This window comes from Thalassophryne amazonica, chromosome 15 (assembly GCF_902500255.1).
Source record: "Thalassophryne amazonica chromosome 15, fThaAma1.1, whole genome shotgun sequence".
NCBI lineage: Eukaryota > Metazoa > Chordata > Actinopteri > Batrachoidiformes > Batrachoididae > Thalassophryne > Thalassophryne amazonica.
In genome coordinates, this window is record NC_047117.1 from 84,591,738 (window position 1) to 84,603,921 (window position 12,184).

The 12,184-nt window shown below is 41.8% G+C and overlaps 1 protein-coding gene across 1 annotated transcript in view; it reads left to right on the top strand.

Moving 5' to 3' along the window:
- LOC117525792 (multidrug and toxin extrusion protein 1-like) overlaps positions 1-12,184 on the top strand; it is a 43,579-nt gene that overhangs the window by 11,924 nt on the left and 19,471 nt on the right. The gene's annotated exons all lie outside the window — the stretch shown is intronic.

Below are 12,184 nucleotides of genomic sequence, written 5' to 3' on the forward strand. Positions count from 1 at the left end.
ATGGTACATGAACTTTCACACATGCATATACATATATATGAAAAATAGAGAACAGAATCAAAGACATGATTACAGAGAGTACTTCAAAGTGAAGACATTAATATTTGATAATACATATATTGACAATATAGAGAAAAACCCTGTCATTCTTCCCTCCTGTTTATCGAATCTACACGCCTAACATTATCATTGTAGAAATATCAAAAACTTACAAACAGTGTACTTAACCACCAGTTTTCCCTGTCGGGACGGGGTGACATAATTCAGTCTCCGATAGCAATAACGAAACATAGTAATGGTCCAGCAGTAAGCCATCAGCTGTGGTGGAAATCATCCATTGAGCCATTGATCAAGCAAGAGGAATCATACAACAAATCATAACACATAGTAAGTCAATTCAGTGGTTTCCATCAGATACATACCCATAGAACATAATTTCTTTGTATAAATATTTAAACTGATTGATATTTGGACATCATTGGAGTTTCTCAGGTAGCTTATTCCAATTGTTTAGGCCACAAACAGAGACATAGAAGCATTTCCTGGTCGTCCTTGCGCCCGCAACTTTAAAATGATAGAAATCCCTTAAATTATATATTCCTTCTCTTTGCATAAAATATCCTTGAATTCTGAAAGGTACTTGCTTATGTTTTACTTTATACATCAATCAAACAGTCTTAAATTAAATCATGTCATGGAGTTTTAAAATCTTTGATTAATAAACAGTCGATTGGTATGATCCAGATAACCTGCATTATGAATTATTCTTAATCCTCTTTCATTTTTTTTTTCTGTCTCTAAGGTTGAATAATGGTTGTACTGCAGTGGTGTAGTTATTGCCCTATACTTCAGCACCATAAGTCAAGTAAGACGCAATCAGTGTGCAACACAGAGTATGTAGTGCTTTCTCTTGACTATGTTGGATATGTGCTGTCTAGTTGATCCTGACATCGATGACCACCCCTAACGACTTGTTCTGACAGGTTCTACATTTACTCCCTGTATGTTTAATTGTATTTGTTCATCCTTTTTATAGTTTCCAAATAACATTATTTTAGTTTTTTAGACCAACTTAGTGAAAGTTTGTTCATATCAAATTGAACCAACTCTTCAACTGTATCATCTTCAATCCCAGATCATCTAATAATCGTTACGAATTATCTCCTGAACAAAATAAGTTCGTATCATCTGCAAATTCGCTCTAAACAGATCTGATACTTGACATAAATCATTGATATACAATATGCATAACTTATAACTTTGGTGCCTACACAGAACCCTGAGGAACTCCACAAACGACACAAACTCTTTGTGTTTATTAATCGCTTCTATTGCATCTTAACGTATATTGACTATCATTAAGCAGGTTGCGTTGTCCAATAATCTGTTATTACAAAGTTTTTCTGCTGTTTTTGAGAAGACACATGCATATAGTTAGTAAAGATGCTTGTCACCAAATTTGAATAAATGTATCACTTCCTTCTGGTCTGAATTGTAACGTGGTTCATATATTTTTTCATACCACCACACAGTAAATGCCACAATCACAGCAATAATTGTCAAAATCATCATCAGGGTGCGTAATTTGCAGCCTGCTCTGGCAGCAAAGCTCTCCATAGCTAAAACAGTATTTTGAACAACCTGTTGCTATGCCTCTCTCACTCCCCCTGTCATGATGTGTTTTTTTTTTTGTTTTGTTTTATTTTTTTCCTAGGGACAGAGAGAGAGACAACAGTTCTGGTCTTGAAGATGTCTTCTTTCTTTGGTGACAGTTCAAAAGATTCAGTTTGTCTGGGCTCAGGGGCTGAAGGTGACAGTTTCACAGTCTCAATTCTGTTCAGCAAGGGACTGAGGGAATTTGGAACTCTTTTATGTTAGTTCCCTTCAGCTGTAGTGCATAAATCTGTACTATCATCAGTATGTGTAAAGCATGTTGCAAGTGGAATTAAAATAATGTGTCATGTACTCCATCCTGTGCCCTGTTCTTGACGTTTTCTTCAAACACAGGTGCACAGGAATAGAACAGGATTGTCTCCCATTCTCAAAGATGCAGTTTCATCTGCTTCTTTTCTCCTGGTCTGGTCACGTCAGTGCTCTTATTTCAAGCTTGTAGTACATCTGCTTCTTATCCTGGTTCAAGTTGACAGGCCTTCCCTCGGTCACAACTGGTTACTCGTCTGCTTCGGGACCCTGGCACCTGCTTCAACCTCTGGTCTTTGTCTTTGTTCACTCCTGGTCACTCTCTGTCTCTGTTGTGACGCGCTTCCAGACGTTACTGGGCCTATAGGCCATCAGCCGTCACTGTTAAACATCGCTCCCCTTGTCTTGTTCGGGATCTTTCATGTATCTTTGTCTTTTACAGTGGGATAGATGCACCCAAATGACCTTTCTGCAATTTTCACGGCAGTGGGGGTGGTTAGCAGCACTTGGAATGGACCTTCCCACCTTGGAGATGACCAGTTCTTCCTCTTAATAGTCTTTATCAGCACCCAGTTGCCAATCTGGATCTGATTCTCAGGGCTCTGCACAGAAATAGGAGAGTCTGGTATCGTGTTAGAATGTATGACATACTTATGGGACAATACTCGTCTCATGTAATCAACTAATTCCTCATCCTCGCTATCAGGCTCAGCTATTTTCTGTAAATCTGGTATTCTGTAGGGCCTGCCATACAAAATTTCGAATGGCTTAAGGCCAGTCGCTAGTTTGCTAGCAGCTAGTCATGAGCTGGGTGTTATATGCATGTACAATTTCACCAAATTAAAAAAAAAACAATAAACCCAGGTTTTATTTTTTCTTCCACAATGCATTTTCCTGAGCTCATTTTTAATTGCTCCATTTGTTCTTCCCAATAAACCTGCACTTTGAGGATGATTAGCACAGTGTGTTTTTGCATTTATTTCCAAATGTTCTGTCAAATGTTGGATGATTTCATTTGCAAAATGAGTACTATTATCACTGTAAATTGTTTCAGTAGTAGTCCAAGTAGTCCATGTCTTGGAATTATGTCTCTACAAAGTATCTTTGCAACTGTCAGAGCATCTGCATGTTTAACAGGGAACACCTCTACCCATTTGCATCAATCAATACTAGGTGATATTTTTCCCTTCACATTGGTATAATTCAATAAAATCCATTTGAAATGGGTATTAAGGTGTTGGAAATTTCCCTCGTTTTGGTCTCTCATTACCCTGTGAATTGTGCTTCGCACAGATTAAACATGCTCCACAGTAATGCTTTGCATATGCCTGAAATCCAAATGTCACAAAATGATTATTAACCAGTCCAACTATTTCAAAATTGATTGATTGGATGAATGATAAGCATTAATTAACATCGATTAATACATGCAGGCCGATCTTAATATGACAATTCAGTTCTCGACAATGATCCAATTAGATCAATACACCGCCTTACCATGTAGGCATACGGGAAAATTAGTACCCCAGTGCCATCCCCCCCATGTCCTAGTGAGTCAGAGCGTCACAGAGACAAGGTCGAGTAATCGTGACTGGGCCTGCCTTAGGTTGTCCCAGGGTTTAAGATGGGATCTTACCCGTCATGGGCTCGCAGCCTTCCATACTGGGCAGGGGTTCCAAGGGGTGGGGGAACACCCATTAAGAGGTGTCATGTCAAAACAGCTTTAATTGCACAGAACATTAAACATACAGGATCATTGAAAGTGAATTGAAGTATCTTTTAGCAATTTATCCCAGAATAGATGATTCTGTTCTATTAATCCCAGAGTGGATCTGTTGGATTAATCAATGCTTAAACACCAACAATAAATAGAATAAAAATAATGACAGAATCAGATACACAAACAATACTTGATTTACAGGAATAACTATGGGTCAGAATGGACAATAATAAAGTGAAAAGTTGTCCACCAATCTCTATCCTTTAAAGCCTAACTTAATCTGCATGTATCAAAAAATAATTAATAAGCACTTCATTGGTCATCAATGCTTTATGAAAGCCTGCAGCTTCTTGTTTGATTTGCAGCAGGGGTTAGTTGCACCACTTAAGAGTTCACATTAGTTCAATCAAAGCACAGGATGATCAAAATATTGAGTTCTCATTATTTGTTGCTTCTACATTGCTGTCAGTTCACCCTCGCCAACATTAATGTGTCTAACAGGAGCTCTATAAACATGTTACAATAATCAGGCCAGTTTTACTGTTCACACACTGTACAACCTTCTGCTCTGCTCTTCGGCCAGAGTGATAAATTACACTTTGTTCCCAAAACAAATCACGCTTCAAGAAATAGAACACTGAATGTATTTTGTAATGTCAATGCAACGTAATACAAAACATTAAAGCTGGAATTGATTACACCAAATAAACAACATCTCTCTAAATTTAACAGTAACAAACACTTTTAAAACACTAGTATCAATTACATGTAAACCCCTGTATTTCATGTGTTAAAGCACAACAAAACATTGCTGCAGTGTTTCTCAAATCCTCCCTCAAGTTGTGGGGGTGTGGAGCGGCGGGGAGAGGAGGAGGAGGAGGAGGAGGGAAGTGAGCATTTAGAGCTTCCCTCAGCAGCTGTGTGTGTACACGCTCCTCCTCTAACACCCCAGACCAAGAACAGAATACCACAACTGCTACAACAAACAAGCAAAATAACCCAACTCTTCTCAAATAAAAACCCAAAAAACGTCCACAGGTCCAAAGAAGACCTGTGTTACATTACACGCAACATATTATACACACATGTAGACCTGTAGACCTCAACGGAACTATTAAGTACAGTGAACTGATAGGAGACCTTTTTTTTCTCTTTCACCAACCTTCTGTCAGGTTGTTTGGGACCCGGAGGTCAAGAACTGGTTATGCAATCACAGTCTCACAATCAGTTTTTTAATAGTCCTCAGAGAATCTACCACAACCATTGCTCCCTTCTGTCTGTTATGTGCCATCAAAAAATTAGTGGACCAGTCAATCACAATTTTTCAATCTTTTAGCAGTATTTAATATGTATACTGAGGAACTGATTCATAGAAATGTTTTATAACCCAAAGTCGTTATTGCCTAGATGAGCCTGTTTCCAGACGAGTTTATGAATACCCGCTGGAACTCATCGATCTAAGTGGTCAGTTCCACAGTAGCTCATTCATGATTACTGAGGCAAGATTAGCCAAATACTGCAATGTTCAATTGAAGCAGTCAATCTGAATTTTCTTCTCTTTTTTTTTCCCCCAGACAGAAAAGAATCACCTCACACAAATTTCAAACCAACAACACACAAAAAATATATCACACAACAATAAACCAATCATTAATGGAATATAATCTTGATCAGCTTTGCTTAAAATCTGTAAGTAAGCGAAACTAATCAACTTTTACACCTTATCCAGTGTACAAGAATCAACCATATTTTAACCACTTCATCCCAGTTACATGATCATTCAATATGGGAAGTAGGAAGACAGTATTTATTGTCTTTGAGTTATCATCAAACCAAGTTGAAAAGTTCTATTTCATCAACAGATCTATTTCAGAATTCTCCCTCAAAATACTCTCTTTTACCCTGGACACCAACTCACACTCATATACATGTACAAAATTGATTAATGTGCACTTATTTCTCAGTTTCTTAACTCCACACTTTAAAATGTTGGAGTGCCAACAACTGTGACCTCGACAGTTTTATCTGAAACAATTCACAATTATTACACACAATCTGTCTATATAGCGACAACAGAACAAAAGTAAGGAAAAACTGACAACTATAATCTGCTAGAGAAAAAAAAAAAAAGTTCTGCAACCTTATGTACATAAACAAAATTCATGTTGAAAACGGAGAACTCCTTATCTTTGCAAGTGTGTATATTCACGTGCAAAGTGTCCATTCATTCCACACTTCCAACATGTCAAATTCCTCTTTATCTCACGTTGACAGGCTTGACCTCTGGCCGCTCTGCAGCGCTGACCTTTGCCCTTTCCTACAAAATACACTTGTTTCTCACACGTCATTATGACTGCTCCAGCAGGTTTAAGAACTGCTGTGTTTGGTACAAAAGCATGGTCTGGTGTATTTTTCACTCCACGTCTTCTCTTGCCTTTTGTAAAATCACTGGTGTTCTCTTTTATGGTGTCAAATGACTTTGTTGTGGAATTTAACTGTAATTTTCCCAAGAAATTAACTGTCTCTCTCCACATTTTTAAGTGTTCAGGTGATGCTGGATTTTTTGTCTCCATGTATCTAACATCATTTGACTGTGTGTCATGTTGGCTGTGACAACAACAGCAGTTACCCATTTTAGCTGTTCGTGGGGTTATCTCATAGGGAGATCTAAACGAACAGGCTGTTGTTCTTTTTTCACTGTTTGGTCACCAATCAGCCTGAAAAGTGTCACCACTTCGACCTCTGAGAGGTGAGTGACCTTGCTTAGGGCTTCTTTTCAGACTCGTAGGCTCACAAACAGGTGTGGTGCGTATAGAATGTTTACAACCTACTTCACAGACAGGGCTTCGTTTCTGCAAGTGGGTTAAAACTGGTGACAGGCCCCCTGCGATTCAGTTGCATACGTCCTCAGTCATAAAAACACACATTCACACAAACACATTCACACCGCTGCGCTTCAGCTGTTATCACATTTTAGCTCTGCTGTTATCACGCTTCTGCTCCAACCGGTTTTTTATATCAGAATTTATATAATATATTTACGAGGTCTATTAGAAAGTATCCGACCTTATTATTTTTTTAAAAAACCATATGGATTTGAATCAAGTGTGATTGCGTCAGACAAGCTTGAACCCTCGTGCGCATGCGTGAGTTTTTTCACGCCTGTCGGTTGCATCATTTGCCTGTGAGCAGGCTTTGAGTGAGGTGTGGTCCACCCCTCTCGTCTATTTTTTATTGCGAATAAATGTCTGAACGATTTGGAGCTTTGCTGCATCAGTTTTTTTCCAGAAACTGTGAGAGACCTCCAGGTTGACACTGTTCGAAAAATTAATATGGCTTTCAGGGATGATTTTATGGGGATTACACAGATTACGGGGTGTTACTGCCGCTTTAAGGACTGCCCACAACTCCTGAGAGTGCGGCGCGCTCCCAGCCCCCATCGACAGGCTGACACCCTGCTGGAACAACCAGATCATTTCCAACGTGAAAGCTTTGTTGATCCGGGACCTCGTCTGACTTTCACAAAAAGGCAGAAGATGTGGACATCAGCACTTTTTCAGCACATTCCACCATTACAGGAGTTTTTTTCATGGAAAAAGAAGCGGAGGGACGTGCCACGGCTCCGTTCATTACGCGGCACAAAACCACCTCCGTGTTGGTCTCACAGGACGGCTTTCAGGTGGATTTCAGATGGATTCCGGTTGCTTTCCAGTCGTGTGAATATCCGATTGTGATTGTGCATGAGCTGGACATGCCCAAACATGTCCTGGAAGGCTTCATCACAGCGTTGCTTTGCGCCATGCGGCTCCACCGCGACGCGCGGAACTCCTCCGCGTGTCTGTCTTAATGTGCCAAAAAAGTGCTGATGTCCACGTCTTTTCACAATTCCTGTGCTAGTCAGATGACATACCGGATCAAGACAGCGTCCAGTTTAACAATGAACGGCACATTTCACTGTTACAGGAGTTTTTGTCATGGAAAGAGAAGCGGCTCCACCGCGCATCGCGGCCGAGCTGCATGGCGCAAAGAAACGCCGTGATGAAGCCTCACAGGACATGTTTGGGCATGTCCAGCTCATGCACAATCACAATCGGATATTTAGACGACTGGAAAGCAACCAGAATCTGTCTGAATCCACCTGAAAGCCGTCCTGTGAGACCAACACGGAGGTGGTTTTGTGCCGCGTAATGAACGGAGCCGTGGCACGTCCCTCCGCTTCTTTTTCCATGAAAAAAAACTGTAACGGTGGAATGTGCCGAAAAACTGCTGATGTCCACATCTTCTGCCTATTTGTGAAAGTCAGACGAGGTCCCGGATCAACAAAGCTTTCACGTTGGAAATGATCTGGTTGTTCCAGCGGGGTGTCAGCTTGTTGATGGGGGCTGGGAGCGCGCCACGCTCTCAGGAGTTGTGGGCCGTCCTTAAAGCGGCAGTAACACTCCATAATCTGTTTAATCCCCATAAAATCGTCCCTGAAAGCCATATTAATTTTTCGAACGGTGTCACCTGGAGGTCTCTCACAGTTTCTGGAAAAAAATTGATGCAGTAAAGCTCCAAATCATTCAGACATTTATTCGCAATAAAAAATAGACGAGAGGGGTGGACCATACCTCACTCAAAGCCTGCTCACAGGCGAATGACGCAACCAACAGGCATGAAAAAACTCACGCATGTGCACGAGGGTTCAAGCTTGTCTGACGCAATCACACATGATTCAAATCCATATGGTTTAAAAAAAAATAATAAGGTCGGATACTTTTCTAATAGACCTCGTATATAATATATATCAGAATTTTACGGTTCGCCCACCGAAGGTTTCACCGACCTAACACTGTACAGTTTTTTACACGCTGTTCTGGACCCGAAAGTGGTCTTCAGTTGTCTCTTGCTTTATTAATTGCCAGTTGTTACCGCTGCTGGATCTGGAGCCAACAGCCACATCAGGTGTCTGACACAGCGGGAATGCAGCATGAGCACGTGGCTCTGTAACAGATGGCCTTTAACCACTGCGCCACCTGACTTTTCTCAGAGAGTAAAATTTAACGCTTTACAGCCAGGCCTTAGCCTCACACCTTACAGTGTTTAACCCAAGAGAAGAACCAAGAAAGACATTACAGGGTTTTTTTTTCCTCCGCGGTGGTCCCAGCCACACGCGCACACGTGCATGTAAAGAAAAACAGTCTCACCCATGATCACACTCTGTAACCACCGCTACAGTCCGTATGCCTTCAACCCGGTAAGCGTCAACCCATTAGGGAGGAGACCCGTCCCCCAGAAAGGGGTCTGCAGGAAATGTCTCCCGCGCTGCGGCCACAGACTCCACGGGCATTCTCCAGCATGGGCCGACGAGTTTCCGGTCTGTTGGCATCTGGCTCGAAGGACCAAGATGTCAGAGTTGTTCAGAGTTGGACCTGAACAGAACAACTACTCACACAGAAATGATCACGCAAGAGACACTGAATTTCTTTGTCCTGTACAGGAGAGGACAAACGAGAACCTCCTTCAGAAAGAACTGTTGTCCGTCCTAAAGGTCCCGCCCATTTGCCTCTCTTTTTTATTGAATATCGTTACATACAGCATATAGGAGTGACAATATCACAAAACAATGGAAAGACACAAAGTCTGGTCTCACAATGATATGAAAACTGTTATGGCTTTTGAGCCTTCAGTCTCCTAAGCTTTCCATAACAATGTCCAGCCCTTGAACCGTGTTCCAGTTACAATGCTCTTCTTCAAGGCTGAACCATTAATCAAAAGTACACATCTGTGATTAGCCAAACATGACCCTAGCCAACCAGTCTGAATTCTGGCAAAACAATCTGCACATTGAATGGTCAAAGATCATCTGCTCACTTTTCTCATTTGACAGTCTTAATCAGGGGTGGCCAAGTTTGGTCCTCGAGAGCCACATTCCTGACACTCTTAGTTGAATCCACACCTGAATCCAATGAAAGAGTGTCAGGAATGTGGCTCTCGAGGACCGAACTTGGCCACCCCTGGTCTTAATGATCACTTGAACCATTCAGCGTATATGATTGCTTTTGACACTAAGTAATTATTTAAAGGAATAATGGTACATGAACTTTCACACATGCATATACGTATATATGAAAAATAGAGAACAGAATCAAAGACATGATTACAGAGAGTACAGCAAAGTGAAGACAAAGTGAAGAGATCAACTCTATGCGAAGGAGATGTGTTGCACTGCATGACTGGTATCCCCCCCAATAAAACAAAACTGCACCTTTCAGAGTGGCCTTTTATTGTGGACAGTCTAAGGCACACCTGTGCACTAATCATGGTATCTAATCAGCATCTTGATATGGCACACCTGTGAGGTGGGATGGATTATCTCAGCAAAGGAGTAGTGCTCACTATCACAGATTTATACTGGTTTGTGAACAATATTTGAGGGAAATGGTGATATTGTGTATGTGGAAAAAGTTTTAGATCTTTGAGTTCATTTCATACAAAATGGGAGCAAAACCAAAAGTGTTGCATTTATATTTTTGTTGAGTGTATTTGATAATACATATATTGACAATATAGAGAAAAACCCCGTCAGTTACATTTTTTTTTCTCATTGAGACAGTGGTTCATTTTTAGAGTGAACAGTTTAGAGGATGTGTGGATGTGCAGTTTTTGCAGTATTGGCAATTTTGGGCAATATTATGCAGTTTAGCAGCATTCCTGCTGTGCAGGAGTCGTAAGGTGCATGGATGCAAAAACAGTGAACAGAGTTATTATAATAAATACTTAGAGAGTGATAGTAATAATGATGAGGAGAAGATTGACAGTGACTCTGATGGTGGAGGGATCAGTGTGTAAGAGGGTTATTGAGAAGCCTAATAGTCTGTGGGTAGAAGCTGTTCACCAGCCTAGTAGTCCTGGACTTCAGACTCTTGTAACATCTGCCTGATGGTAGGAGTGTGAAGAGTAACTGTTGGGGGTGTGTACTGTCGCTGATGAGGTTATGTATCCTATGTAGGACTCTGGTTTGGAAAATGTCCTGCAGTGAGGGGAAGACTGCCCCAGAGATGTACTGTCAGGTCTTAATCACATGCTGGAGAGCCTTCCTGTCTTGGAAAGTGCAATTACTGTACCAGACTGTGATGGCCATGGTGAGGACACTCTCAATCATACAACTGTAGAAGTTGTGAATTTTTGGCTGACATACCAAATTTTCAGTCTTCTCAGAAAGTACAATCTCTGTTGGGCCTGTGTTTTCAGATAGGTTGTGCAATGTTCATGACTAGTTCACTAAGGTAATGCATTCCAGAAGTTATGAACATTTCAAAATTTTCTTTGCGCACTGGCATGCAGCTGCACACAGCTCACGCACAGTTTACAGTGGGTTTACTCACTGGCTTGCTTGATTGCATGCCAGTGCAGGGATCAAATTCTTGCAAGTGTCAAGACACCTTATGAATGCTTACAAAGACTCTGTGAACAAACAAGGCAGAGGGACCATGACCTTGTCTGGAGGAAGCCCGGGCACCCATTTGAAGCCAGGCTTGGATGGAGGACCCTTCAGCAAGTGTCTGGTAGTCGGGTTTGCCATGGAGCCCAGGCGGGCTCAGCCCCAAGAAGCAATGTTGACCTTCCATCTGCACCCCGTGGGCACACCACACACAGGGGAAGCCACTTGGGTTGGGTCTGCTGTCCCACGGGTGGCAGTGAAAGTCGATAGCCTTGACAAACTAGACTCAGGCCAGAGTTTGTGCAGGAGGTGGAGCACTACCAGTGAGATCTGGTGGGCCATGCCTCCACACACAGCATCAGCTCTGGAACCACTCTCCTTGATAGGGGTTGAACCATATTCTTCTCTGGAGTAGCCCAGTGTGTGAGGCAGTGGGCATGTGTGGGGATATTCATGAGACCCCGGCTGAGTGCCACTGCATTGGTGTTTACCCCTGTAGATGAGAGGGTCACCTCCCTGCCCTTTGGGTTGTGAGGAGGAAAACTCTTACTGTTGTTTGTGCATATGCATTTCTCAGCCTACCTGGTAAAGTCTACTCCATGGTGCTGGAAAAGAGGCTTTGGTCGATTCTTGAACCTCAGATTAAAGAGGAACAATGTGGGTTCCATCCAGGCCATGGAACAACTGACCAGCTCTTCACTCTCACAAGGATCCTGGAGGTGGCTTGGGAGTATGCCCATGGATGGAGAAGGAGTACCGGCCCGGGCTTTGTGTTCTTAGGGTGCAGGACTACTTTGTGTCCCTAGAGTGAATAAGAAGTCTGCAGGTCATAGATCTTTCTCTTATCGTGCCCATTCTGTGGAATGATCTCCCTGCGTCAATCAAACAGTCAGATTCTGTGGAGACTTTCAAGCCCAGACTTAAGACGCACTTATTTTCCCTTTCATATAGCTAGCATACTGGCATAGTATAGTTCTACGCTTTTCACTCTTTTAATTCATTTTATTAGGAAACTGAACATGCAGCAGCCTCAAATTTACCTAAATTCTGGGTCTTTTAGTGAAGTTTAGAGCTAGTGGCCGGCGATCACCTTAGTATTTCTTCTGTTTTTCTTGTTGATT